A 27414-nucleotide genomic window follows, 5' to 3' on the forward strand; every position below is an offset into this window, starting at 1 on the left:
TGAAAAATCTCAACAGAGAGGTAAAAACCATAAGTCTGGGGTCTGGTGCTGTGGCTCAGTGGGTTAATCCTCTGCTTGTGGTGCCAGCATCCTATATGGGCACCGGTTCTAGTCCCAGCTGCTCCTCTTCTGATCCAGCTCTCTGCTGTAACCTGGGAAAGCAGTAGATGACCCAAATGCTTGGGCTTCTGCACCTACATGGGAGACCAGGAGGAGGCTCCTGGCTCCTGGCTTTGGAACAGCACGGCTCTGGCTGTTGCAGCCATTTGGGGAGTGAACCAACAGAGGGAAGACCTTTCTCTGTCTGTAACTCTACCTCTCAAATAAACACATTTTAAAAAATTATAAAAAAAAAGAAAACCATAAGTCTGAGACAAAATCATAGAAGGGCATCAATGTGTTCTTAAGATCATAGCAACACCATAATTAAAAATAGTAAAGATTTCTCTCAATGCTAATTCTAGAAAGTCTGCAAGTTATCAATACAACTTAGAAGCTGCCTGGGTTTAAATTAAAATGAGCACACTTTTCCCATATGCCATATTTTATTACCTTCTGATGGTATGTATGAATTAATCATGTACAGGAGTTCATGGTGGGAACTGTGGGAAATACATTTACGAATATAGTAAAAATGTAAGGAAAAACTTTTTCACGTCTCATGTGCAGACATGTTTGTTTCTATAGATTCATATAATCAGAATAAGGCAATTCAGCTCAAAATAGACATACACCTTGAGAGTCTAAGCTCCCTGAGAGCAAGGATTTCCGTTTTGTTCAGGCAATACAGTGCTAACTCAGGAAAAGCTTGGATGGAACTCCCGCGATGGAACAGATGGACAAAGCCAGCCAAGGCAAGGCCGTTCAATGTGCAATGAGCAGCGAACATCTTCCAGATGACCTTCGAGCTGTTTTTTTCCTGCTCATTTTTCTTAGTGCGAATTATATGAACTCGCACTCTCACCAAGTGTTTTAGGACTTCTCTATGATCACAAAATTGAATGCTTGTGTCTGCTTCTCTCTTCAAAATGTGAAGAAAGAGCCATTGCCTTTTCCAGAAAATATGACTACACGCTCCGAGAGTGACTATTTTCTCCTTTAGAACAGAATGCTGTGGTCAACAAAAGGAAACTGTTCACCATGTACACGGCCACAAGGCTCTTGATCCTTTTTGAACTCCAAGTGAACTGTGTTTGGTTCCAAAGTAGAGCTAATCGTCCTTAATCCGGAGGTAAAAGCTTCCAGGCTGGTAAACAGACAGCCCCACGGACACTGAGCACAGAACGTCAAGTTGGTGATCAGTTTTCCAACGGCACATCTCTTGAAGAATTTCTCCCATTAAAGTGGTTGAAAGTTTTCAGAATAAAAGAGAGCTAGCTGATCATTTACATTCAGAGAACTTCATGTTCCTTCCCTGTTGCTGAGCTTTGCAACATCATAATTACATGTCTGAAAGTCATTAGTGCGACATGAATTTGCTCCAGTGTCCATCCAGGTGTGTCTCCTTATTTTAATAATTTTCTAATTTGAAGAAAATTTAGAAAATAAGACAAGCAAAAAGGAGAAAGTAAGAACTGTCCACAGTCTCATAAAACGCTGTTACTGATGTCCTAGTTTTTCCTCCCTCCCACTCTTTATTATTGTGCTGTTTTTGATCTTTAAGAATAAAGACATCTGATGTTCACTTATAAATAAATGTTTCGCTAGAGCCCACAAGCGAAAGTATAGAGAGGAAGATAAAGTGAGAACCATAGCATTTTCTTTTGGCCAATCCGTGGATCCCACAAATGGATAGCCTAGAAAAACGTTGAGAGCACAGGGCTGGGCATGTGGTCAGCCCACATCTGAATCTGACTTTCCCCACATGTGTGACCCTGTGCAAGTTGTTTAACTTTTCTGAGTCTGTTTCCTCTTCTGTAAAATGAGAATAATACCCTCATCAGAGTGTTTTTGTGAATAGTCAATGAGAGGTATTTAAAGAATTTGGCATGCTGCCTGACACAGTATGCGTTGAATGAATAGTAGTCATTATTATTATTTATAAGAACACTTACTGTTATTTTACATTCCTAAATAACACTGCAGATCACAAAGCTACAAAACCACGTGACATGAAAACTAATTTAGATCAGCCTAAGAAAAACATAATTAAGCCGGTAAATCTATTGGAAAAAAAGATCTTACAATGCCTCCTCAAGCAAGTACTGTAGGACTATGGTTTCTGTTAGCATAGTCCATGGCAGGATGGCTGTTCTTAGGAATTGGACTCTTTAGAGAAGATGAGGCTCTGCATTTTATCCCAATAGCCTTTCGCAATGAATACTCTGCCTAATTCATCACCAGAGGTAAGTGCGCCTCAGTCTGATGTGATCCAGTTGTGAGCAGAGGACCTGGAAGAGTGCTGTTACACTCTCACAGGAGGTTCTTTGAGTTTTCAATTGGACCATACTCATTTCATGAGCATTGAAAGTCTGCTGAGTGTTATAGTAAGAAACTTACTGACTTATTTCTCTATTGTGGACATGCATTTTTATTTATGGAGCTTATTGTTTCGTGCCCAGGCTTTATTATATTCTAGACCTCTGGGAAATCCCCATTTCCTTTTCATTCCAGGAGATTTTTTATAGCTGACATAATTATGATTTCCAGTTTGTGCCAGGCACTGTAGAGTGTGTACTTTTCATGAACTGTTTCACAGAATAGAACTGACGGTAATAGGATCTAGGCATAACATCCTCATTTTTCACATACCAAATCATGGGGTTCAGGATATGCTACCCCAAATATGGCACTTGAGAAAAGAGCAGCCATGGGAAGTTCTCTCTGACCTTTCCTGCCTGTCTCCCCTGAGGCTGACTGTACTGTCTGACGCTTCCTTGAAGTGGGTCACAAGACCCTCATGTGACAGAGAGGTGCTCACCCTATCCCAGGAGGAAAAGAACACCTTATCCCTGACAGCACAGATAAGCAAACAGGCTTTGCTGAGCTCCCTCAGTTGATTCCAACAGATCAAACCCTCTTTGTCCATCATTTTTCTTCACAAAGATCCACTCTACAACCCACTTGGCATAAAAATGCACAAGTTTCTTGGTTTCCTTGGGTCTTTGTTTCTGAAGGTTCTCCGTCATATAAAATTTATTTTAGGGGTTGGAACTGTGACACAGTGGGTTCAGCCACTGCTTGCAAAGCTGACAGCCCATATGAGTGTCAGTTCCAGTCACCGCCGCTCTGCTGCCCATCTGGCTCCCTGCTAATGCACCTGGGAAAGAAGCAGAGGACAGCCCACATGCTTGGGCCCCTGCCACCTATGTGCGAGACCTGCATGGAGATCTGGGCTCCTGGCTTCGGCCTGGCTCTGGCCATTGTGGCCACTGAGTAGTGATCTGGTGGTTGGAAGCTCACTTGGTCACTCTCTATCTCTCTCCCTTCTTCAAATACATAAATCCTTTACAAAGCCTCATATTAAATAAATTTATATACTTTTATTCCCCAAACATGCTTGTTCCATATCTTAATGTCCTAAGGCAAGTCAGCCCCCAGCTCCCACCCCTAAATGTCTTCTAAGTATGACTGATTCCATTTCCATGATCTCTTGATTCCAGACCCATTGTCCTGAACAGCTGGAGTTCTCGCGTGGCCTCCTGGTCTAGCGCACTGACCTCCTGCGTGCAATTCTTTCCTGCAGTCTCACACCTCCTCAGCAGCTGGCAGACCACCTTCCTGTCTAACTCGGTGGGACACACTGACACTGCACCCGAGCTCTGTTCTTGTCCAACTTTGCTTTCTCTCTCTGCATATCAGGCACCCTGCATTCCAGCCTTACCAAACAGCTTCCGATCTCCGAGCGCGCCCCTCTGGGCCTGGGTGCTTCAGCACACACTGTTCCTGGGTGCAGGCAGGCTAAACACAGGACAAGGCAGATACCCACCTGTTCTTTAGGCCCCAACTCAAAACATTTCCTTAGACATACCTCAGAAGCTCGCCCACAGATTTCCCTCACCCCTGTGCCCTCCACACATCTTATTAATGCAATCTTCCACTGAGGTAGAACTGTCTATTTTAAAGGTGGCTTAGCAGGCACTGTTTCAGATGCACTGGAAACATTTAGAAGGGGGACTGACACAGAGTAGGTCTTAAGCTCCTGCCTAGGTTTTTCTCTTCCCTGAGATAGTGAAACTCTTTTCTACAACCATTTCTTGTGCTCTTTATTTGGTTGGATAGACCGTTATCAGTTATAATTTTTTTTGCACACAAATATGATCCTGGCTTTTCCCACTGGATTAAATTCCAATGGTCCCTCCCCACCCCGCTTTTTTTTTTTTTTTTCTAAATGTTACCCTTAGCAGGATGCTGGTGCTATGCTGGTGATAAAAATAGGTGAGGCTACCACTCATTCTGTGTCTCTGTTGTGCCAGGTGCTACACCAGTCATTTTGCAATGAACTTATTTAGTCCAAATGGCAATTCTCAGAGGTGAGTGCGGCTGCCTCTTCTCTATTGGGAGGGAAATAGAGTTCTAAAGAAGCCCAGGGCCTGTTCTCCTTTGTGGAGTTAGCAGTTACAGAGCTGGGAAGGGCTGAGTTTATGTGTAACTGAAAATCCCTTTATTCAATCCCCTACCATCCCAGACCCAGCTCCCCCTATTGTTCCCACATTCCAGACTCCCAACCAGCATCCAGTGTTCTTTCATGCCCCGTTTCCCTGCACAGTGTGTTCCCTCCATCTGCAGCCCCACCTTGGCCTTAATGGTGTCTGACATGGTCCAGGCAGGGTCAAGCCCATCCTATTCCTCGCCTTCCCTCCCAGTGCCTGCTCACCCCCGCCTTGGGGCTTGTGACACTGCGTGATTATTAGGGTCCCTGCCCTTGGCCCCAGGGACTGTGGACAGTCTCTCAGCATCTCAGCTGGGTGCTGCTGAACTCACACCCAGTTGCAGGTGCACAGCAGGAATGCACAGCACTTCCCTGGAATGAGAAGGATGACAGCACTTGCTAACATATTTGAGCATCTTCCACATGCCAAGTCCTGCTTTACACAACTAAAATTCATAATCCATTTAATCCTCATTAACCTCGCAATTTATAATTTAATCCTTACGTATTTTTCCCAGAAAAATTAAAGTGGCAACACTTACAAATCTTCAAGAGAAAATAAATGACTTTAGCTCATAACAACTCTACAAAAAACCTGATATTTGCTTAATATGTTAACTTTTGGTAAATTGACTGATTTTTTCCAATAACTGCATCTGTACTGGTCAAATCCATCTATCTTTTTTTAACAAAAAAATTAAGATGCTATTACTTGCTTTTAAAATTTACACATAACCAATGGGAAAATAAAACTGGTGCAGGCAGCTTAGATCTGTACTAAGTGTACTCAGCAACTATGTTTAATAGTTTAAAAAAATTTCTATTTTAAAAAATGTGGATTTTTTTCTGCAGTGACTAAAATGTATCATTGGTGTTTTATTGATTAAATATGGTTTGGGGGCCAGCATGGCTGCTCAGTAGACTAATCCTCCGCCTTGGCGGCGCCGGCACACGGGGTTCTAGTCCTGGTCGGGGCGCTGGATTCTGTCCCGGTTGCCCCTCTTCCAGGCCAGCTCTCTGCTGTGGCCCGGGAGTGCAGTGGAGGATGGCCCAAGTGCTTGGGCTCTGCACCCCATGGGAGACCAGGATAAGTACCTGGCTCCTGCCATCCGATCAGTGCGGTGCGCCGGCTGCGGCGGCCATTGGAGGGTGAACCAACGGCAAAGGAAGACCTTTCTCCCTGTCTCTCTCTCTCACTGTCCACTCTGCCTGTTAAAAAAGTATGGTTTGGGGAAAAATGTCCTTCACAGGAGTAGTATATTTTCTGAAGCTCTACATAGTCATCGGCCCATTTCTATCTTGAATTTAGCTACAGCTGGGATCCTGATCTGTCCCTGAATCTGGCTCACTACTCCATCTAGATATTTCCAACAAGTAAGTCAAGTTGTGCCTGTTTCAACATGTTCTCCTGTATATCAAAAACCAAGCAAAAAAGGTCTTCCTTGTTCCCAAATTTTCTCACAACAGCATCTACCCGGTTACTCGATTCCCCTGAATCTCAAGTCCTTTAACACTCCAACCCCATCCCCTGTTGGACGAGCATTATAGAATCCCTTGGGAGTCCCTGAGGCTGAGAGTTTGCATGTGTGGTGGCTACTAGGATCTCACTGAAGGGGGCAGCAGCAGTGTTCCTTCAAAACACACATAAGCATGGCTTCACAAGACAGCAAAGGACCCAGAGAAAAGTGACTGGAGCACAGGCGTTGGGAGCAAAGTCTTGCCATATACTTCCATGAATAACTAACAACACTGGGGCAGCTGATACCTACAGGACCCTTCTTTATCTCAGGTGCTGTGTTCTGAACAATGCACAATACACGGAACTTTAATGCCCACCATGGTTACACCCATTCCAGCTGAGGCAACCACAGTGCAGAGGGTTTCCCATCTTGGCTGACTTTGCTGCAATCAGGTCACAGAGCCAGAACTCACACCAGCCCTGGGTGAGTCCTAAGTCCATGCTTCTAACCGCTAGCCCCAGGCCAATGACACAGCATTTCCCATTAAAAATACTGAAACTGAGAAATCTAACTTGCGTCAAAGTCAAACACGCTTACATTAATAATACTTAAACACTTGCCATTACTTAGCTGTCAGGAGCCAGCACTTACAGGAGGAGAGTGGGTGCTGCACTGCCTCCTGGGCCTGGCTCCTGAGGCTTGAGTTCCATCTTTGGTGCCCCCTGGTGATTGATTCACTGCCATGGTCAGGAGGACAAGGCCCTTGACGGCTTCATACCCCTACTCCACCTCACTGAACCTTTACCCCGCAACCCGGAGTCACCCTCTGGGAGTTCCTACAATGTCCTTTCTGGCTCAGGAGTTGACTTCATTTATTCACTTCACCCTCCTGCTCCAGAAGACCGAGTATCCCTCCATCCTCTGAGGTGGGGCTTTCCCTAGCCTTGGGTCTTGTCTCTGCCGCTGGGTCTCACTCCTGCAGCTTCCCTATGGCCATTAATGGCTTAGCTCTTTACCATCACAAGCACCTTCTCGCTCCCTCTCTCCTCTTCCCTCTCTACTCTTTTGGCTGGGGCCTGTTCCATCCTTAACTGTTAGTTCACCATATCCTTAAAAAAGCACTTTTTCCCCCTCTAACTTTATTTTGAAGTATCATTGACAGAATTGTTTATATTAAAGGTGTACAACAAGGTGTTTTGCTGTAGGTACGTATTGTGAAGTGATTATCATAATCAAGTTAATTAACACAGCTATCATCTCAGTAACCTTTTTCACTGGTGAGAACACTTCAGATTTACTTTTTGCAGTTTGCAAGCACACAACACAGTGTTATTAACCACCCTCCTGTACATCAGATTGCTAGAACTTCTTCATCCCCTGACTGTAAGTTCATACTCTTTGACCCACATTTCAACATTCCTGCCACCCTGGCAACCACCATTCTGTTTCTAATGATTCAAGGTTTAGTTTTCACATATAAGTGTAATCATGCAGTACTTCTATCTCTATACGCTTTTGAAAAAAAAAAATTTATTCTTCCTGTCTAACTGAAATTTTGTATCCTTTGGCCAACATCTCTTCAGCCTCTCAAATGACCAAATTTCTTTCTTTTCCTAGGAGAACAGTATTCGAATTATGTGTGTGTGTTTAGGGGATGTGGTTTCCTTTATCTTTTCACCCGTGGACAAACACTAAGGTTGCTTCCATACTTTTTCATTTCCTTTGGATATATACTTGGAAGTGGGGTTGCTGGATCATAGGACAGTTCTACTTTTAATTTTCTGAGGACTATTTTGCATAATGGGAACATCAATTTATATGTCCATCAACAGTGCAGCAGGGTCCCCTTTTCTCCACAGCCCCACTGGCAATTGTTATCTGTCCTGAAAGGTGTGAGGTGACAACTCCTTGTGGTTCGGAGTTGCATTCCCCATACCTTTGGTCCATTTGTTCTTTGCTCATTTCGCAGTTGGATTATTTAGCTATTTTTGCTTTGTTTTAGCTATTGAATTGAAAAATATACTCATTTCTTGAGCTTTTGATATGCCTTTATCCCAGTACTGGAATGAACTGCTTGCTGTAAACTCAAATAACTCAGAACATGAAACCCAGTGAGCCTTTCACTGGGCCCCAGTCTCCTTCTTGTGCAGCATGGTGATGATGGCACACAGTGCACAGGGTGGCGGTGTCAGTGGAACAGCTCATGTGAAGCCACCAAGAAAATGACAAGTAAACGTTAGTTATCTGAAATAGTACCTTTACAAATTATCATTATTTGAGAGGCGGAGAGAGAGAGGGACAGGAAGGGAGGGAGAGTTTCCCTACATTAGAGCTGCTCAACAGCAGGGCTGGAGCCAAAGCTGAAGCTGGGAACTCAGTTCAGGTCTTTACGTGGCTGGAAGGAACCAGCCACCTGAGCCATCACCATTGCCTCCTGGACTTGGTGCCAGCAGGAAGCTGGAGTCAGTAGCCAGAGCTGGGCGTGAAACTCAGGCACTCTGACATGGGATATGAATGTCTTAACCACTGTTTTAACCACTAGGCTAAATGCCTGCTCCTGTTTAAAACAATTCTTGATGCTACAAAGTTCACTTTTGCAAACAATTGCCAAAATCCCATCTCATCCAAAGCCTAATGTACATACTATTTTCTCTAAGTTCTCTCTCCTGATTCTCTAAGAAATTTCCCTTCTCTAAGTAACTTAATGTCATTTTCTACAACTTTCTATCTTGAGACAAAGTTTTTGCTGTGTATGTTAATGTTTTGCATGTCTTTGTTATAGAAAACTTTTATTTAATAAATATAAATTTCTAAAGTGCAACTTTTGGATTATAGCGGTTCTTCTCCCCATAACCACCTTCCCACCTGCAAACCATCCCAAATCCTATTCCCTCTCCCATCCCATTCTTCATCACGATTCATTTTTAATTATCTTTATATACAAAAAATCAACTCTATACTAAATAAAGATTTCAACAGTTTGCACCCACAGACACACGAAGTATAAAGTACTGTTTGAAGACAAGTTTTACCGTTAATTCTCATAATACAACACATTAAGGACAGAAATCCTACATGGGGAGTAAGTACACTGTGACTCCAGTTGTTGATTTAACAATTGACACTCTTATTTATGACGTCAGTAATCACCTGAGGCTCTTGTCATGAGCTGCCATGCAAGCCTCTTGAGTTCACAAACTCCAGCCTTATTTTGACAAGGTCATAGTAAAAATGGAAGTTCTCTTCTCCCTTCAGAGAAAGGTACCCTCTTCTTTGATGGCCCCTTCAATTTTTTGCATGTCTTTCCAAAGAAATAAACACTTGTCCTATCTCCCTTATAACAATTTATCACCTTGTATCTTAATTAGAATAGTTAGCATTCCTGAATTATTGCCTTCACTAAACTATAAGCCCTTTTAATGGCTTGCTGCCATATTTTCTCATTTTCCCACCATTCTAAACATGTAGTAGGTCCTTATGGGTGTGCAATAAGTAAATAAGTGAAAGCCTAAAACTTTTGTAAAATGTTTATATAAAAAGTCAAATAACATTTGAATATACACTTACAACTTTGGTATTTACATTGGGATCTGGTCTCTTCTTATATTGTACCCAGAACTTAAGATCTTTCTCATTCTCTGCTTCCCTTCACAAGGCCTTCTTTTCAATACTAGGTAAAATCAGAAAGGACATGACCATAGCTTCTATTAATACATCAATCACTGAGACAACAAACTTGAAAAGCCTGGACAAGGAGATTTGGAAAATCTGCCATCGCACTGTCAAACTCATCTACCAGAAAGGTCAATCCAGAAGTTCGAGTCCCCGTGGCAGCCTGGGGCTCAGGGCACTGATATGCTTGTGAAGCAAGCAGTCTGATGGTGGTGTCAAAAGTATGTGTTGCCTGGCATTATACTTGCCTGAAGACATTCAGGTTTTATTTCCTGAAAGAAGTCACTGGCCAATGAATAACCTATCTTTTTAGAAGTGACATTTTCAACGTCAATCAATATGGGTCATGCTGGGTTCCTTGGCCAGATCAGTATTTTTTTTTTTTTTTCACTCTTTCAGATACTTTAGCTGGAGCGCATACAGATTGCTCAAAAATGCTTTATTTTTGGTGGAAATTGAAACACTTGTATTTCAAATCAACACTTTTCTTAATTCCTTCTGAACTCAAAAGCTCTTTTGGTTGAGTGACCTTATTGGGATAAATACTTTGAGGGCTTGAGTCCTTTTGGACCCTGGTCATTAAGCTTCTGTTCTCTCCAACTTATAGACTTTGTCTGCACCATAGAAACCCAGAGGCTCTTCTCACAGACCGGTTAGAAATGGATACAATAAAATCACTAAGGAATCTGGGAATGAGGCAGTTCATGAGTGGTTCATTCCCCAGGAAATATAATTTTGTGATCATAATCTTTTAGTTCCTGACAGTTGCATAATTAAATACCAGAGCTAAAAACAGTGAACTGGAGTTTTGAGGGCATGTTTTCCTAATTCACCCCAAAGGAAGCTAAAGTTTAGGGTTCCAAATGATTATGATGTGATATCATATCATGTCATAGTACACAGATTAAGTGAAATTATTTTATCAGATAACTGTCAGTGTGAGGCACTGTAAGGACCTTTGGGACTTTGGGTTAAAGGAAGGTGATTTTAAATTAAGCTAGATTATTCATGACTTTGATTACCATTTGCTTTTGTCAAATGCAGGCAATAATAATTCTCTACTAATAAATACAAAATTAACTTAAAATGAAGTCAAAATGCTTTGCACACTCCAGAAGGAAGATTCTTTAATTCAAACAAAAATTCATATTAATTATTATATAAATCAGCTATGCTAGTCTCATAAATTAAATTTACGGTGGAAAGGAAGTCAACAATATAATCAGATTTCAGACCACATGTTGTGTAAAAAGTTCTGTTTCTAAGGAAAGTCAATGTCAAAGACCTCCGAATGTTTTATCAGCCATCTGAGTTATTGACCTAAAAATGCCCTTTTCCCAAAACAGACATATTTTCAACTAATGAATAATGGCTTTTCTGGTAAAGATGATTATGCCTTCCCATATTTTATTGCTTTCTTGATTGTTAGATACAACTACCATATAGTTAAGTTACCCAGGAGATTAAATTCTAGAGAAAAAGTCTGAGTGATTTCAGTGAACCAAGTCATTTTTGTTTGTGTCATGATTTCCTCTGTTAAAAAAACAAAACAAACACTTCGACAGGCAGAGTTAGACAGTGAGAGAGAGAGAGAGACAGAGAGTTATAGACAGTGAGAGGGAGACAGAGAGAAAGGTCTTCCTTCCATTGGTTCACTCCCCAAATGGCCGCTATGGCGGGCACGCTGCTCTGATCTGAAGCCAGGAGCCGGGTGCCTCCTCCAGGTCTCCCATGCGGGTGCAAGGCCCAAGGACCTGAGCCATCCTCCACTGCCCTCCCGGGCCACAGTAGAGAGCTGGACTAGAAGAGGAGCAACTGGGACTAGAACCCGGGGTGCTGGCATCACAGGTGGAGGATTAGCCTATGAGCCACAGCGCCGGCCATGATTTCCTCTGTTGAAGTCTTGATGACTTACAAAGGATTATTCTGACATTGAGCCCAGCATTTTACATAAAAGGCATGCTATCCACAAACAAAGCAAACAAACATTTAAAGATATATGGGCTGAATTATTTCTCTCATAATGAAAGCTACATTGATTCACAGTTTACATTACTTTGACAAGGTTTCCTCTTTGGTGTAAATTTTATTTGTTAACATTTGATACCACAACCTTGGTTTGATCATCCAACCAGCCTTCATTACTCTTGGCCATGCACATGGTAACATAATGAGGGTAAAAACATAAATGAAACATGAGTACTCTCTCTTGGAGTTCACTTTCACATGGAAAGATTAGATGCATCACCAGAAATACTGTGTCTTATTTGTGCATCTTTAAAATTATTTTTTTAAAGATTTATTTATTTATGTGAAAGTCAGAGAGAGGGAGAGACAGAGACAGAGAGAGAGAGAGACAGAGAAAGAGGGACAAAGAGGGAGGGGGGAGGGAGAGACAGAAGAGACAGAGAGAGAAAAAGAGGGAGAGACACAGAGGGAGGGAAGGAGGAAGAGGAGAGAGAGAGATGGGGGAGAGAGGGAGAGAGAGATTTTCCGTCTGTTGATTCACTCCTCAGATGGCCGCAACAGCTAAGGTTGGGCCAGGCCAAAGACAGGAGCTTCTTCTGCATCTCCCACGTGCATGGCAGGGGCCCTCTACTGCTTTCTGAGGCACATTAGCAGGGAACTGGAACAGAAGTGGAGCAGCTGGGACTCAAACTGGCACCCATATGGGATGCTGGCACTGCAGACGGTGGCTTAATCCACCATGACCCCAGCCCTACATGTTTATTTTTAAAAGCTATTTTGATCTACTTGAAAGAGAAAAAGAGAGAGAGAGAGAGAGAGAGAGAGAGAGAGAGAGAGACTAATCCCCCATTCGTTGCCTTTCTCCTATCCCCCTGCCAAGTGTTCTCAATAGCCAGGGCTGAGCCAGACTGAAGTCAGGAGCCTGGAGCTCCTTGCAGGTCTTCCATGTGGGTGGCAGGGACCCATGTGCCATCATGTGCTACTGCACAGGATACACTAACAGGAAGTTGGATTGGAAGTGGAGGAGCTGGGCCTGGAATTGACAATCCAATTAGGTATGGGGGCATCACAAGTGACAAATTAATCCTTAAACCCACTGTGCCACTGCCCCTATATGTTACTTTAAAAAATAATAGCATTTTCTTAAATTTTCATGTTTTTCTTCTGTGTTTAGACGATTTTAAAAAATTGAGCATATTGCTAAATTGTCACATTATCTCTAATTCAGACTACTTTTTGGTCCTGTTTTAGCGTTAGACAACACGCAGTGGAGATCAGGTTGCTATGAGCCCTCTGTCCATTCATCGGATACTGGCTGAATATTTCATATGCCATCCTGCTGTGGGATGCTCCAGGGTTCCAGCTGCTCTTAGAAAGCAATTGGAATTTTCCCTGTAACTGCTGTTCCGCCCAAGCAACCTGTATCTTGTCCTTCCCTCTTGTCACTCACCATTTTCCTGGCCTCGCCTCATCTAAACTGGTTTAAGCTGGCACTCCAGTTTTAGGGAACAACCCAAATCTATTCACACTGTAGCAGCACTACTAAATGGTTCTGAATTTTCATCTTAACTACTAGTAAGCTATGCTATATACATTTTCCAATCTAGGCATTGAGACATTTGTTTTAAAAGTTGATTATTGCTCACAGGAGAAAATGTGTGCACTAACGTACAAGTCAGATAAATGTACTTGTTTCAGAAAGTGCCCCAATTGTGCACCAGATGACACAGCACAGGAACAGCTGAGGGCTTTGTTATCTCGTTTCCTTTGTTAACTTGAGCACAGAGAACTGCACTGATTAGGTGTGAAGGCATCTTGATAAGCCACAAGAGAGTCCGCTCACTTTTAAGCAACCACATGTGCTCTCTTAAACTTCTGTTTTTGATTGTGGAAAATACAAGCAAACTGTATAAAGTGCCTCGGGCTGGAATTAAAATGAGCCAGTGGGGCAGAAGTAGCTGACTCTTGTCAACAGGTGGAGGACCATTGCTCACGAAGTCCAAAGCTTAAGCGTGTTCCACAGTGGTCACCTCTTCAGAGGACCAAACACCCCTGAGCGGCGAGCTATCTCCAGCTAGAAGTAGGTATAGGGACTCCGCAGGGGAGCACAGATTGACCGTTTATGTTCATACAGTATTCCAGTGTGACCAGAATCTCACTGCATTATGTCTTTTTCTTTGCATTTAAAAACCTCGCCATTCCTGATGGTACACTTGGAGGAGTTTTACAAGTGTTGCGGCTCTTGGGTAGAGGCCCAGTTTTGTTAGTTTATTGGATTCCTTATGTCGGATTCTTCACAATTATATTAGTCTCTGAAGAGTGCCAAATTGGGTAGAACATCAGAAGATTTGGAACCTAAGAAGCTTATGTTGGTCCTGTCATCATATTCATCCATTCCGAAAAAATTGATCAGAACAAGAAATGTGAAAAGATTTAGTTCTGCATGGATTAGACTAACTCGCCCATTCAAAACGGAGGGTAGGGTTCATTCTAAGAAAGTATTTGTGATATATAAGTTACAGTCATTGAGAAAACATGGTAGAGGAAACAAATGTCTACATTACATTAAAAAATTAAAAGTTTCAAAAACAGGCAACAGTACTCATGAGCAGAAAGAACACAATATCATTAAATTTATAAATGTTTCTTAATAAAAATAAATTTCCCTAGATCATAACATTTATAAAAAGAATGAAGGAAATATATTTAGAATACTACTAGGGTTTTATTTATTTATTTATTTTGAGCTGGGAAAATTTTCTTAGAAAGTTAAGACCTTTGGTTAGGTTCAGGAAAAGTGGAAGCTTTCTGATTTTTTTTTTTTTTTTTTTGCTGAAATAATGCTTTTCAAAGGTGTAGAATTAATTCTGGGGATAAGTATACCTGAGCTGTATAGGGAAGAAGAAATCACTGTGTTTTTGGTGAACTGGTATTGTCTGCTTTGAAGACGAGGGTATAATAAGTGTGGCATACTTCTGTGAGGGTGTGTCATCTTGCCAACCCCGAAAATAAAAACCTGTCTTTGCTGGTTCCCTGTTATTTATTCAACTAACATTATCTTAACTGGGTTTATGCTGGAATGAGTGTCTTTATTTGGCATATTTAGAACTCAGTTATAGAAGTGTTTCATGAAATGCTCAAGTATTAATTTTTACAAAAATGATGTGAAGATATTTAAAAAATGTCCATGTAATTCTTTGGAGTGATGGTATAGGATTTAATAGGCTTATCCACAATGAAATTATTAGTATAAGTAACTTCTATAAAATTATATAATACTATCACATATGCAAAATGCGAAATGGAAAGGCAACTCATTTCCTTATACAATCAAATATAGAACTTTAAAAGCACTATTTTGAAGACCTAATTATTTGAATCTTCAAAATATACTTACTTAAAATATAAATTATTAAAAATGATGCAGATATATTATAGAATCATGTTTCCTAAAATGTAATTACTGTATATAATTTAAAATAACTGGTTAAACATGATTAGTTTTCAAGATGACGAGAACCACATTCAACTTTGTCTATTATTTAATCATAGCATGCTCTGCATTAACATATTATAGCCAAGAGGAAGAAGTCCAGATTTTGGAAGGCAGCCAAAATGAACCTTTAACAGACGCTTGCTAATAAAGAAATGCTATTTATCTTATTTCTATTATAAAACGCAAAGCTAGAATGTAATGTGAAAACATGTAAATTTATATGTTGTGAATTCCCTTTGAAAATTCTGATCTATTTATTATAGGACATTTATAGCTTTTATGAAATCAAGAAACTGAAGCCAGATTTTCAAATCTGAGAAACTGAAGCCTCATTGTTTTTAAATGTTTTGAATTTTTCTGATGAAAGGCAGCTTTAGGACTTGTATTATGAGGCCAAGAATACATTTACAGTAACTAATAAGAAAATAGTAAATCTAAAGCTAGTGGTACAATGTCTGAATGCTGAGTTCTACACACCAAAGCACTGTAGAACTAGAGATCTTGAGAAGTCTGCGAGCAGAGACGAATGTAACACGATGCAGTAGGCAGAACTAACTACAGGGGGAAAACTCAGTCGTAGCCGCAGGAGGTGGTAAGCGACAGTCTGTGGAGCTTGAAAGACACATGAGTGGTGGCTGCCACTGTGGGGAAATTTGAATGAAAATCTATTCAGTGGGTACTGCATTTGCAAATATTCTATATCGTGTGCACTGGAAGCTACAACATATTTGTTATTGACAGCAGATGAGTTGGAAAGAAGCAGAAAGTTAAGGATCCAAAAACAGGTAAAAAGCAAGGTGCAAAGTCTTGAAAGAAGGGGACTATGTCTTTGCATGTTATTCTTGAAATTTTGAACTAATAACTACATAGAAGTGCTGTATGAAACTGGGTGGAGAATGCTCTGTTTCATAACGTATCACCTAAAAATGGTATTCATGTGGGAAAAAGGTCACCCAGGTATAATGTTTGCGTGTCAGGCTTCCTGTGGGCTAACTTGTCCCACGTGACGTTATCACAAAGGCGACAGGGCTAGGCAGTCAGGTGTGTCTTAGGCATTTCTACACCTTTCTCTTCTAAAAAGCTCCCCCATGAAAAATTAATCCAGAATCATTTTCTTGCTGCAGATCTTGTCGCTGTTTAATTCTAAATAAGTTCCTGCAGGGAGCTAAACCGCAGAGCAGTTCTGCCTTGCATTCTGTTGCGAGAAAATTCACTTACGTGGTACCTTGATCTACAGATTGCATCTTAAACCCAAGTCTGTGCCTTTAGTTTTCCTTTGAAAATTAACCATGAGTGAAGTGCATTCTCTCTCCTGTGACGTTCCATACCCATATAGGCAGATTTCTGTTTGTTCTTTTCGAATGTTGGGGCGTGATTCTCCACAGTGAGATTTCCTAGTCTGCATCTTTATTTCTTGAATGTTGGTAATATTCGATACAGAAGTTTAAAAAAAATTCTCCAGATGCTTCATGAGTCTCCTGAGGACACATTAAGATGACTGTATTTCTGAAATGAGTGATTCATGCTTGTACAAATCAATGGAAATGATATTGCACTTACAATTCTAAGGGGACTCCACAGTTCATCATAATTTTTAGGAAAAGGTATCAAATAAAAATACATTTCTTAGAAGTAAACCTCATTACTATATAAGTTTCATGGTAGATTCCATCCTTAGAGGTTTAATTCCAACTTTTCAACCAATTTTTGCATTAAATATTTTCAATATCACCATAAATGAACTGACATTTCTGATAGACAAACAATGAATTGACTTAGAGCCAAAATGTTCTGTTGAAACAGAATTTAATCATTACTTGGTTATTTCCTTACCAGGGGTTTCGATTTGACTGACCAGTTTCAATCCACAGTAACAGCTTTGTTCCTAGGAGACTGTAAATCAAAGGAATACTCACTAAGGGGCAATCCCTGTTGCAATTCAAAGTCTGTGCTATTATCACAGAGCAACTGACAGCAAACACTCACGGCAAAGACTCGTGTGCATTCGGATGAGGTGTGTGGTGTTTTTGGTTTCACTCTCTACCTCTGCAATCTGCTTGTGAGAAAAACTGGTCAATAAAAGAAGTTTTAGCACCACACACTATAGCCCTGCTTGAACTCACTTCCTTTCTTTCCTTGCCTTCTGAGCCGGGGGAGCACAATGGGGGTGTTGTGCTCTGGGCTACCCTGGCATGCAGGATAATCAGACAGGAGGTGTGAGCAGCCTCCAAGACCTGCACTGTTTGCTTTACAACTGCCCCAAACTCAATCAAACAGCACACACCAGACGCCGGGGCCAGAAAAAGCAAGTACAAAATCCACTGGTTAGTACCACCTGGACAGGGAATGAAATTTCTTAAAGGTATACCTGGTGTTTTAAGAGTTAAATAAATCCTTTACAAAGCTTAAAAGCAAACGCTTCACAACCTACATGCCAGTGGCATTCCACATAGCTCTCTTCTACATGTCAGAGGGCAGGTCATAAAGGAGTCCATTGTTTGTCGGAGGGAAAGGTTGCTGGCGATGCAGTCTGTTTAGAACAACCAGCCACCACAGTCTGTCACAACAACAAATATTGATTTTAAACCCCAAGGCGCAGCAGTCTTGTTTTTCAATCGTACAATTTCTAGAACCTGAATTCACTGAAACAATTCTCCATGTGAGCCTCCGACACTATGTTGTGGAAACAGGCATGTGTGCTTGATAAATCCAGATCACACAACCAAGGGAAATCGCTCAGGTTAAGTTTTGCTCTGAGTTCTTTCCACACTGTGTTTTTGAAAGGGAAAAAGAGCTTACCTCTGTCAGTCAAGTGAGATGCCCAGGAACCCCCGTCTCTGCTTCGGCCTCAGCGTGCAGGCAGATGCTCTGTGAGCCAGCAATCTGTTACCAGGAAGCAGGTACACCCGAGAGCGTCCGCCTGCCTTCCAGGCCAGTGCCCATCTGAGCACACCTGCTCTTTCAGACCTGCCGCTCGTCAGCAGCAGCCACGCACAGGACTGGTGTTAACCGAGGGCGACACCCTCCTTCTGGATCACTAGTTTTCAGGGCAAGCAGCGAGGGAGCCTCTGAGATGATACTGCAGGGGAGGCTTGCCTTCCCCAGACAAAACCCCTTTCTGCTGCCTGGTAGCGGATATGCAGCATTCTCACTCTGCATTCCACGCTCTCCAATCAGCTAATTGCAACAGCAGTCAGCAGCTCCTCCAAACGACAGCTTGCGGGCATGCGTGGCTGGAATCATTGTATACTAACATGCCTATTGCCTCTCGCTTCTCTGAATAGATCTGGGCAAAAAAAAAAAAAAAAAAAAAAAAGCTTCTTCCAGGGTGAAGCTCAGCAGAATATGCCACACTGTTTTCCATAAGTAAAATGGCTGGTCCTCAGCCCTGCCGCAGACAGCTCATTGGGTTCCACTGGCTTTCCGTAGCCATAGCAACAACCAACAGACAGACTTAGACAGCAAGCATGGCTGATCATGTGCAACACCCCACCATACAGCTTGTTAATTTCTTTCCTTCCAAGTCATCATTTTTTTCCTGTTATCTTTCTAAATATTTCACTGCTAGTGCAAGCGTTCTGATTTTGTGGCTCTCCTAAGGAACTTGTATTGTATCAAGCCGGTGCTGCATATGAAATCAAGGAAGTGACGCTCGGTGTCTATCCAGGTTAATAACATGCAAATCACTGGAGAGACACAGACTGGAATCTTTGTCAAAACAGGCTCTACCTTCCAATCATAGAATGAGTGTGAAGATGATTGGCAGGTGGAAGCAGTTGTGATTTTTGTTTCTAATAATAATCTTGCAGCCCTTGTGTTGAAACAAAGCCCTGGGATTGTTACACATGGTCAAAAGAATAGCCACAGTAGACAGAATATTTTAATTGGATTTTAAAATATCCATCTATTTATGGGTTCCATATATCTTATTATTTTAATATGCTTTGCATTATACAATTTAAAGTAAAAATATTCAAATTCTAATTGCTTCTACTGCAGAAAATGATTCTTTAAGTCAACATCTTATTTGTAATTTAAAAATGCATTAAAAAAATCCAAACCAAATTAAAACTCCTTTGATGTTGAACTTGACCTCCAAGGCAGAAACAGCTCTGTGTCCCCAGTAAGATGAACCACATTCTACCCTTCCTTAAAATTTCACCTCCTCAGGGATATCCCCATGATGAATACCATTAACAATTTAAAACTTGTGCAAGACCCTGGGCTTTTCCTTTCTTTCAATCCTGTGTCACCAGTCACATTCTCTTCACATTTCCAAGGCACTATTCCAATTACTTTGTTCTTAGCAATCTGTTTGTAATAGTGTGCTCACACTTTGGACTTGCAAATAGAGATGTGTGTTGCTGATAGTCACTGATGTCCATTTTCCAAGTATTGCCTTTCCCTACCCAAGTTAACCCTCCTGCCTTCAAGAGCAATTGGCAAACTTTAGTATGCACAGGTTTTCTGTGGATGTGGGCTTGGGCATCCCGAATCTCTTCCCTCTCCAACCAGATTCACTGTGGTAGCTGCGAGCCAGCTCACGATCACACCTCCACTGGAGAAAAGTGGGTGGGCTTTCCTGCCTGGTCGAGTTCTCACCACATCATGTTGTCTTAAGCCTTAAGATCACCTTTCCTCACTGACGTTACCTTCTCTTAAGGAATTTTTGGTTTCCCCTGCCTTTACAGGTGTAATCAAATTCCACTCTTCACTCCCCATGTATCAGAATCCTCAACTGCATAGTTTCATGCTTCCTTGCCTTGGGGATGTGTCTCCCACATAGAAGGTTTTCAATTAAACCCCACCTCCAGCACCTTTCTATTTATTTATTTATTTGGACAGGCAGAGTTAGACAGTGAGAGAGACAGAGAAAGGTCTTCCTTCCATTGGTTCACCCCCCAAATGGCCGACACGGCCAGCGCGCTGTGCTGATCCGAAGCCAGGAGCCAGGTGCTTCTCCTGGTCTCCCATGCGGGTACAGGGCCCAAGCACCTGGGCCATCCTCCACTGCCTTCCTGGGCCACAACAGAGAGGTAGACTGGAAGAGGAGCAACCAGGACAGAATCTGGTGCCCCGACCGGGACTAGAACCCAGTGTGCTGGCGCCGCAGGCGGAGGATTAGCCTAGTAAGCTGTGGCGCCGACCCCAGCACAATTTTTTGATTATTTATTTGAAATGCAGATACACACACAAACACAGGGAGAGAGAGAGACAAAAACCTCTTACCCACTGACTCATTCCCTAAGCTGCCTGCAACAGTGGCCGGCATTGTCGCCCAGCAGATTAGGCAACCATTTGAGACCCTGGCATCCCGTATCAGAGCATTGGTTTGAATCCCAGCTACTCTGCTTCTGATTCCTCCTGATTCACCTGCTAAAGCGCCTGGGAAAGCAGTGGAAGACGACGACTCAGGAAGCTGACTTCCTGCCACCTATATGTAAGAGATCTGGTTGGAGTTTTAGGCTCCTGCCTTTAGCATGGACCAGCTCAGGTTGATGCAGGCATTTGCAGAGTAAATAAGCAGATGAAAGACCTCATTTTCTGTCTCTCTGTCTCTGTCTGTCACTTTGCCTTTCAAATAAACAAATCTTAAAAGAAAAAAAAAGCCAGTGGCAGGCAGGGCTGGGCCAGGCTAAGTCAGGATCTCAACCTGGTCTCTGAGTTGTAAGGAACCAAGCACTTGAGCCATCACTGCTGCCCCCCACAGTGCCCACCAGCAGGAAGCTGGAATGGGGGCTGGAGTAGGACTTAAACCTTGGCATTCCAATATGTGTTTTGGGTGTCCCAAGCAGGATCTTAACATTAGGCCAAATGCCTGCCTCCACCCCTAGAACACTTTACCTCTAGCTGCCTCCTACTTTATCTTTTCCAAATAGACCACCTCACTAATGACACTCCCAAGTGGAGTCTGCTGCACCAGCCTCTATGTCCCACTCTACAGAGGGTTCATCTCCACTATTTCTCGCTGTGGTTCATTGACCTAGTAGCACCTTTCCTTTTAGGTCCGACTCCCAGATTTTTCTTTCAGTTCCCTGAAAGCCAATCTAGTCCATGTCTTATTGTTCTTCCATTCTTGGAATATTCTGATTTCTGAATACATTTTGAATGTGGACTTATAACACTATACGAACCAGTACTGAATGACTAGTAGTGCTAAATTTGTCTTTTAATCCACCTTTTCAAATCACACATTTGTAGACTTATTATCCCTTCAGAAGAAATTATCCAATTTTGATCAAATGTTGGCACATTATGAAAAGATATCAAGAAATATTCTATGGTCATTTTGTGTTTTAGGAAAGCCTTTTGCATTGTGTACTGACAATGTCAATTCTATCCTTGTACCTGATGGATTGTTGGGCTAGGTCTAAGAATATTTAAGCCATTTTTCCTTTGAGATTTTGAAGCTCTTCTTCCTTTTACCTGACTTTCCTTGTTCCACTACACTTCCAATTCTCCTTCTTCAAAAGAAAAGAAGTGGGAAATACTGGACAGTAGAGGACTAGGAATTGGGAAGTGTGGGGAGCAATCCGGACTAGACTAAGTTACTCGAATTAAGACTTATTCTATGCATCTGCTCTCCCACAATATGGCGCTGGGAGAGAAGTAAACAGCTTCCGCACAGCTGCCTCCAGTTCAACCAATTAACTGTAGGACTTGCTCCTGATTGGAGAGCAGCGTACTCGGCGTGTGGGCAGCCGAGTTGGGATTGGCGGAGGAGGACTATAAAGGAGGAGAGAGACGGCATGCACCAGGAACATCTATGGGGAACATCTAGCTGAAGGAACACCCGTGCAGCCCCCGAGAGAACCGGCCGGCGGTGTGCCGCTCCCCTGCGGAAGTGGGGAATGCGGCCAGGGGGAACCGCCCTTCCACGGAGGTGGAAGGGATAGTAGCCAACCCGGGAAGAACCAGCAGTAAACCCGGGGAGGGCCGAGCAGACGAAAGAACAGCGCAGGGTCTTGTGTCGTTCCTCCACGAAGAGGGGGAGCGACAGGAAGCTTGTAGGAATTTAGACAAATCCTTTTCCTCTGTTTCCATGGCATCTCTCATCACATGTCTATGATTGTTCCCAGGATCCCCACTGACTCCAAAATCCATGAATGCCCAAATCCATTATATAAAACGGCATAGTATCTGCATATAACCTATGTACATCCTTATATATGCATTAAATAATCCTAGATTATTCATTATACCTAGTAGAATGTAAGTGCCATCTAGGTTGTTGTTAAAATGTATTGTTTAGGGATTAATGACAAGAAAAAAAAGTCTGCTTATTCAGCATATACATAATTAAAAAAATTATGTTCCACTTGCAGTTGGTCAGATCTGAAGATTGTGAACAGGACTGACTGTATAATACTCTGCAGCTGTTCAGGTCTTTCCTTTTTCCTTGCTTTTGGCTTCTTCACTGACCCCCAACTCCCTCCCTTCATAATGCTGTCTGTTCTCTCTCCTTAAACTTTTTGTTCTTTGCTTTTGCCTGTTTTTGTTATCTAATTGAGATTGATGTCTCAGTGTGGAATTTTAAACAAAATAGTCATAAAGGATACCTTTAGACATTATAATTAAATATATTACATAATTAAAAGTAAATAAGGGACTCATCAATATATGAAACGAGTCCTACAATTCACACTGCTAATTGATTTGGTTTTTATTGTGAAATATAAATGCAGAAAATGAGTAAAAAATCTCCATCCAGAAATTATTTTATATGAAATCATATCCTGCCATGCCAAAATATGACTTTTTAAAACAAATATAATATTTTAGAAATCTTTCAAATATAATATTCTCTTAATAAAATTACCCATCTATACATCTTTCTATCTGTCATCTGTTGAAGGGAAGAACAAATGTGCAAAATATTAACATTTGGTGAAATTTAAGTGCAGGTTTGTCATTTATTACACTATTTTGTTTATAGATTTGCTTGCTTTTAAGATGAAAAGTTTTAAAAATTGAAAAATAGAATGTTTAGAATAGATGCAGACTAAGATTAAGATTACTTGAATGGGAGTTAACTGCTTATCAAAGTTGAAACTAGAGAAGTTGGTAAGTTAGAGATGTTAAGTGACTATTATTAACAGATTACTGCAGTAGCAGAGTGGAAACATTTTGTACTTTCTTGAAAGAAGTTTGCTATTTCCCTACTTTTACTGCTTCTTTATATCCTGATTTTCTCTTTTTTCTTTTCTTTTTTCTTTTTTTTTTTTTTTTTTGATAGGCAGAGTGGACAGTGAGAGAGAGAGACAGAAAGGTCTTCCTTTGCCGTTGGTTCACCCTCCAATGGCCGCTGTGGCTGGCGCCATCACCATGATCCGATGGCAGGAGCCAGGTGCTTCTCCTGGTCTCCCATGGGGTGCAGGGCCCAAGGACTTGGGCCATCTTCCACTGCATTCCCTGGCCACAGCAGAGAGCTGGCCTGGAAGAGGGGCAACCAGGACAGAATCCGGTGCCCTGACCAGGACTAGAACCTGGTGTGCCGGCGCCACAAGGTGGAGGATTAGCCTAGTGAGCCACGGCGCCGGCCCTGATTTTCTTTTTTAAAGATTGCATTAATTTATTTGTGAGGTAGAGTTACAGACAGAGAGGGAGAGACTCAAAGGTCTTTCATCCACCGGTTCATTCCTTAAATAGTAGCAATGGTTGGAGATGGGCTGATCTGAAGCCAGGAGCCAGGAACTTCCTCTGAATCTCCCACATAAGTGCAGGGGCCCAAGCACTTGGGCCTCCTCCTACTGCTTTCTCAGGTCATTGCAGAGAGTTGGATCAGAAGAGAAACAGTTGGCACAAAAACTGGCACCCATATGGGATGCCAGCCCTGCAGACAGAGGCTTATCCTACTACACCATAGTGCCGGTCCCTAACCTGATTTTTTTAAAGAATTATTTCTTATTTACTTGAAAGAATTACAGAGAGAGGAGGAGAGACACACACACACACAGAAAGAGAGATCTTTCATCACTGTTTCATTCCCCTAAATGGTCGCAACAGCTGGGTCTGGGCCAGGCCAAAGCCAGGAGCCTGGAGCTTCTTCAGGGTCTCCTACAGGGGAGCAGGGTCCCAAGCACTTGGGACATCTGCTGCTGCTTCCCCAGGCACATTAGCAGAGAGCTGGATTGGAAGTGGAGCAGCTGGGTCTTGATCTGGCACCTGTATGAGATGCTGGCGTTTCAGGTGGAGGCTTAACCTGCTATACCACAAAGCTGGCCCGGAGAACAGAATTTGAGCATGGTATGTTTAATGGGGAGGCATAGATTTTAGGGATTTCAGGCTGAATTTTCTAATTCCTTATAATAAATAACAGAAAAGCACTAAAGTTTTCCCTAAATTTTGCATGATTATTTTTACAATGACATGAACAACGTATTGCTGAATGGACCATGATGGTAAGTGTGATAACCACCCTGGATAGGATTTAGGGAAAGGTTTGGAGTGTCTCGGCAGGGTAAACTGGATTTAATTCTAAGATTCTAGCCTCCAAGAAATATATGCTGGGAAGCAGACCGGACCACAGGCTTTTAATTAAACACCACCACAAGCCCTGAGGGAGGCTGATCCTGGTTAGTATTGTTTAATTAGCAGAATGACCTTGATAAATCCGAGGTACCTGAAACCAAAACCAGTCCAGCACAGTGAATGTGTTATGGGCACCCATTACTGAATGAATTAAAAATGGGAAAATGGTCATAGAAGAACAGAACCTTACCAGAGGGAAAGTGGCAAGACTGTCAACAATGTAAAACTTTTTCTGAAAACTGGACATAGTGTAAAACCTAGCAACACAAAAATACCACATGAGCACCACAGAAGGCAGTTACTAGACCCCCTAGAAGTTCGCATCCCCTCTGGCCAAAGAGGAACAGTGAAAATGTGACAAGAGGTACAAGATGACTTAGGCCCGAATCTGCTCTGGGCTGGCCATAGTAACCACGTCGTTCCGATATCTAGGCTTATCAATCTCTGGGTTTGCAAATGACTTGAGATGGTAGTCAAGACCTATTTTAAGTGTGCATCAAAACATGTCATTACCAGGTGGGAGAAAAGTCCTGGCACTCTGCACTAACAGCAATAAAACACCAACCCATAGTTAAACTACCCCCTCACCCATGCTTTCAGTCCTCGAGCTAAGCCCAGGCACAAATACACGTTGCTGTCTCCAGCTGAACAAAAAGCACTCATGGAGGCTTTTAGCAAGCCCAGCGTGGAAGAGATTCTTGGAGTAATCTAGAGAAGGCTGCACCTGCTTCCATGGCACCTAACTGTTTAGCATTCAGAACGGCCGGTTGTTCCTGTTCTCCTGGAAGGGCCTCCGACCACACTAGCAAGAGTGTGTCTCCAGCGACCTTTCCTGCCTGCCATCGTGGCCTTTGGAAGCCGTCGCTCCTGGGTGCTCCCAGGCAGTGAGCCACAAAACAGACCGCGGGCTCTGGCGTCACAACATTGTTGAATTAGTAACCAAACACGGAGGCCTCAGCAAACACAGCCTGGCAAGCGGGATTTCAGAACAAATGCTGCTGGTTTCACCTGAGCCACCGAAACAAATCATGAGGCACAGGGTGAAACTTGGCAGGCTTTGGGAACTCTGAAGAGGCAAATGCCCAAGCTCTCAGCAGCCAAATGTGCTCATCTCGGAGACATGAAGATTAGAGAAGTCACCGTTTGCCCTTTGGAAGCACTTCTATATAAACGCTTGGGGCGATGCCAGCATCCAAATCATAAAATGGGACCTGAGTAACATACAATAAGGGAGAGCTGTTAAAATGGAATTGTGGGCCGGTGCCACGGCTCACTTGGCTAATCCACCGCCTGCAGAGCCAGTACACTGGGTTCAAGTCCTGGTTGGGGCGCCAGATTCTGTCCCGGTTGCCCCTCTTCCAGGCCAGCTCTCTGCTGTGGCCCAGGAGTGCAGTGGAGGATGGCCCAGGTGCTTGGGTCCTGACCCCCATGGGAGACCAGAAGGAAGCACCTGGCTCCTGGCTTCAGATTGGTGCAGCATGCCGGCCGTAGCGGCCATTTTGGGGGTGAACCAATGGAAGGAAGACCTTTCTCTCTGTCTCTCTCACTGTAACTCTGCCTGTCAAAAAAAAAAAAAAAAAGAATTGTGCAATCTCCAAGAAGAGAAAATAATGGTTGACAATCAAAAGCCACACTGGAAATAACAGACATGCAGTTGAAGACGTAGCAGTGGTAGCACACACATGGAAGGAGAGTGAGCTGGCAGGCTGGATGGGCGCTGCAGAATGCCAATCATTTTAGGAAGTCGATGCAAATCAAAACTCATTCCCCATGCTTTCAAAAGCAGGACTCCGGTTTCCCGAACAGCTGGACAGTTACCTTGAATCGGTGACTGGGAGATCATTCTTTCAGACCTTTACCGTAGCAGAAGACAACTCGTAGGATCACAGTAGCACCACAAGTCAGTTCACAACCGACTTTATACTCAGGTGAGTGGATTTAACAGTCTTCTAAGAGCTGATATCTGAGCTGTGTCTTAAAGGAAATGGGGGACTTAGAGAAAAAGATGGAAAGGGTCCACAAACCAGCGGAATAACAGGAGCCAACTCCGGACTTGTGAGATGGCGTGGCCCAGGGGTAAATGGAGTGAAATGAATGTATCCCCTGAAACAAGCAATAGAGAAGCTTTAATCTCAAAAATTTCAAACAAACTCATTTTTCAGTTTTTGGTAGCATACACCAAAACCCCCAGCTCATCACAGGATTGGGAGGGAGCGACAGGACGTCTGCATTGTGGAGCAGTGGGTTCAAGCTCCCCTGGGACACCCACATCGCATACTGGAGCGCCAGTTTGAGTTCCAGCTCCTCTCTTCTCATCCAGCTCCCTGCTAATGCACTTGGGAAAGCAGTGAGTGATGACTCAAGTGCTTCAGCCTGTCACCCATGCAGGGCACTGGGAGAGCTTGGCTCTCGGCTTTGGCCTGGCCCAGCCCCAGCGGTGGCCATTTGGGGAGTGAACCAGTAGATGGAAGATTTCTCTCTGTCTCAGTCTCTCTCCCTCTCCTCCTCTCTCTGTCACTCTGCCTTTCAAATAAATAAACAAATCTTTAAGAAAAAAAATCTGTAACAAATCTTAAGAAAAGAAGAGAGAGACAACACATCATGGCTAGTGGAGAATTGGCTTTGTGATGATAAGGACTCCAGACCTTTCTCGGTGTTCTGTCATCCTTAGTAAACAGTTTCTATCCTCAAGGAAT

At 42.7% G+C, this 27414-nt stretch overlaps 1 protein-coding gene across 39 annotated transcripts in view; it reads right to left on the reverse strand.

Moving 5' to 3' along the window:
- Nucleotides 1-27414, reverse strand: part of SORBS2 (sorbin and SH3 domain containing 2) — a 381834-nt gene that overhangs the window by 212049 nt on the left and 142371 nt on the right. For 3 of the 39 annotated variants that reach the window (XM_089325796.1, XM_089325803.1, XM_089325802.1), the window contains exon 1: nucleotides 17987-18699. The exons of 24 other annotated variants lie outside the window; for them this stretch is intronic. The gene's annotated coding sequence lies outside the window, so the exon portion shown is untranslated. Of the gene's footprint in view, nucleotides 1-17986; nucleotides 18799-27414 lie in introns of those variants that run through there. 12 more of the 39 variants (XM_089325811.1, XM_089325789.1, XM_089325791.1 and 9 more) reach the window with 10 other exon arrangements.

This window comes from Oryctolagus cuniculus, chromosome 2 (assembly GCF_051225735.1).
Source record: "Oryctolagus cuniculus isolate XC-2025 breed Fujian yellow rabbit chromosome 2, ASM5122573v1, whole genome shotgun sequence".
Lineage (NCBI taxonomy): Eukaryota > Metazoa > Chordata > Mammalia > Lagomorpha > Leporidae > Oryctolagus > Oryctolagus cuniculus.